Source organism: Lactuca virosa, chromosome 8 (genome assembly GCF_052849685.1).
Source record: "Lactuca virosa cultivar CGN04683 chromosome 8, Lactuca_virosa_CGN04683_v6, whole genome shotgun sequence".
Lineage (NCBI taxonomy): Eukaryota > Viridiplantae > Streptophyta > Magnoliopsida > Asterales > Asteraceae > Lactuca > Lactuca virosa.
The window spans coordinates 45,445,027-45,448,274 of NC_136433.1; the positions used below are offsets into that span (position 1 = coordinate 45,445,027).

Genomic DNA, 3,248 nt, shown 5'->3' on the forward strand with positions numbered 1-3,248 from the left:
CGGGTTCTCAGCGAATAGTAGCCCATTATCGCTGACAAACGTCCTAGGCGTGCCAAATCTAGTCATGATGTTTTTCCAGACAAATTTGATCATTTGTCTTCCGGATATGCATGCCAATGGTTCCACTTCGATCCATTTCGTGAAATAATCCACAACGACCACCATGTATTTCCGTTTTCCCGGTGCTTCCGGGAATGGTCCTATAATGTCTATTCCCCACTGATAAAACGGCCAGGGGATGGATATATTGGATAAAGGTGTCGATGGGTTTGCTTGGACCGGGGAAAATGCTTGGTATTCCCCACACTTCCTTATTAACTATGTTGCGTCCTGGTATGCGGTAGGCCAGTAGATCTCCATCCAGAGCACCTTCCCTGTTAAGGCGCGTGCGCCCTCGTGTGCGCCCGCCTGCCCTGCGTGTGCTTCCTGTAGGGCTTCTTTCCCTTTGGCCTCGTCTACACACCTTAGCCACGGTGTGGTGAACCCCTTCCGATACAGTTCTCCGTTTATCAGCGCGTACGAGGGTGCCTTTATGCGTATTTTGTTGGCGTCGTCATGGCCATCAGACAGAACGCCTTGTTGTAAGTATTCGATCAGCGGGGTCATCCACGTGGATCCGGCTGTTGTGAGGGTGTTTACTTGTAGTTCATCTATACTTCTTTCTTTAAGCACTTCAACCAAAAGTTTCTTTGACAAGTGATCAAAGCATGTTGACGCTAACTTGCTTAGGGCGTCCGCCCTCCTGTTCTCACTCCTTGGGATTTGTGTAACATCCGGATTCCTAGGTATCTTATTTCATGTCTTTTTATTGAATATTAGAGAGGGACTCGGCGAGTAGACGCTTAAACTCGCCGAGTAGGAACGACGTTTGCTGACTTTATTAAATGAATGGACTCGGCAAGTCCATGCGTGGACTCGGCGAGTCCGCGCTGTTAAGTGAAACCCTAATCCTTGGGGCCTAAGCCCTATTTAAAGGCCTTTATGGCCTCCATTTGCGGCAAATGCACCCCAGAGGAACCCTAGAGAGAGCAGTAAGAGAGTTGAGAGCAAAAGGAGGCTATTTCTTCATCTTTTTGTGTGGTTTGGCTTGAAGGAAGATAGGAGCACACATCTAGAACGTGAAGGGGACTGGATCTGAGCTAATCATCTTGTGGTATCATCTTTGGAGGTATAAACCTTTCCAATTTCATGTTATATTGATGTATTTCTTGCTTTTAGGGTTTTTACCCTCATTTTATGGAAGATCTAGAGAGTGTGAGGTCCACTTTGGGATTATGACATCAGATCTGGACCCATAGAGGTCCAGAGGACCTTTCCCACTCTGCTTTATGCTGATTCATGGAGGATTGGAGACTAGGTTGCCATTTCTAGTGTTATTTCTCCATTTGAGGCTTGATACGGGATGCATGCACGTAAAGGTTGCACCTTTACATGACTTTTGAGTGTTAAAAGGATGGATCTACTGTTTGGTGAAGCAGATCTGAACTCAAGAGATCTTTTGAGGGTTTTCATGGGAGGAACTCGCCGAGTCCATAAGGGACTCGACGAGTCGAGTCGGGTTGCCCCGCGACTCGCGACCTGTGATGACCCATGGAGCACCGGGTTGACCAGTGAGTCCAGGGAGGACCAGGGACGTAGAGTACAGACATGTACTCGCTGAGTCACTCTAGTGCACTCGGCGAGTCCGGTCAATGTTGACCGTTGACTTTTGTTGACTTTTAGGGTTTAGTCAGTGGTTGGTCTTATGAGCCATTAGAGGGGCAGATTGGTCTTTTGCCCTTCTTAGAGAACTTATAGAGAGGGGTTGACCTAGCCTTTAGAAGTTGTATTAATTACAGTAATTATTTATGTGACTAGGCGAAGGCTAGCGCAGTAATTCAGAGTTCGAGATTTACCGAGTCACCCGAGGTGAGTCTTCTCACTATACTTTACCTTGAGTGGTAATAGAGCTATGTGATAGAGTATCTTGTATGTTATGTATGTGAGGTGTTGCACTGCATTATTTCTATGTGATATATGTTGTGTGTATTCCAGAGTTACAGAGCTAGAACCGGAAGGTTCACAGAGTTAGGACCAGAGGGTCCACAGAGTTATAGCCTCGAGTGGCTAATATGTGTTACATGTGGTATTTTGGGGAACTCACTAAGCATTTATGCTTACAGTGTTGTGTTATGTGTTTCAGGTACCAGTGAGGATTGCGGGAAGGCGCCGGCATGATCAGTACACACATGAGGAGCTTTTTATACTTGTGATATTGGGATATGTTTTCTGGAGTGTTATGTGATACAATGAGATTTTTATAATATTGTGAATGAAATTATGTTTTTAAAATGTGAAAAATTGTTTGAAAAAAAAATTGGGCGTTACAAGTTGGTATCAGAGCCTTGGTTTGAGGGATTCGGATGCACCGTCGAGCGCATTTGAACTCAAACTGAGGATTTGAGGAAAATTTTTCAAAATAGAACAAATTTTTCTAAAAAGAGTAAAAAGATTTGAAACAAGCAGAGTAGAGCAGTGTGTACGATCAGCCAGCGCCCGAACGGTGATTTCCCAAAATACCCTTACATTATGCGTTATGAGATATTATGTGATATGTTATGCATGCTAGAGTAGGCTAGGTATTACTATTAGGACTAGAGTGGCCTGATCTGTGATGCCTTAGCCTAGGAGTTACTGCTACTATGAGATGCTTCGAGAGTAAGTAGGTAGCAGCGAGAAACTTATGAGTGGTTTACTAGAGAGTAGCCTGAGTTTAGTGAGATATGGAGTACTGGTGACCTGGGATCCAAGGAGGAGGACTTAGGGTGAATACTGATGCGGTGTGGACGGTAGTATAGAGCCCGTACTACTGAAGACACCGGAGCAATGCGCACTTTAAGTAAGAATCCTTTGGATACTAAGAGAGCAAGTAGGGTCGAGTATCGAGTGCGAATATACTCTAGCGAGTCTCCGATTCCTTTTGTGTTGTATTTCAGAGACATCATGGTTGGGACGCGCCATCACCCAGGGGCAGTGGTACCAGTGGTACCAGTGATGAGGAGATCTGTAGGCTGATTCACGAGGAGGTGGCCGCGGCCTTCCGAGCTGAGATACCAGAGATGTTTGGGTCTATAAAGACCACGTTGATCGAGACTTTTGATGAGCGGTACGCTGCTCTCACTGAGGCTGCTGTTGCTGCGGCCACCGCAGCCGTCGCTGCTGCCAGGCCGCATGGGGGTGACTCGTTGCTGTACCGAGAGTTCAGCAAC

At 46.1% G+C, this 3,248-nt stretch overlaps 1 long non-coding RNA gene across 1 annotated transcript; it reads left to right on the forward strand.

The window, feature by feature from the left end:
• Window positions 1–1,098: 1,098 nt before the first annotated feature.
• LOC145129354 (uncharacterized) lies at window positions 1,099–3,010 on the forward strand. The gene is made up of 3 exons (XR_013717462.1): window positions 1,099–1,168; window positions 1,858–1,908; window positions 2,976–3,010. It is a non-coding gene; the product is annotated as an uncharacterized LOC145129354 (long non-coding RNA).
• The last annotated feature ends 238 nt before the right edge of the window (window positions 3,011–3,248 follow it).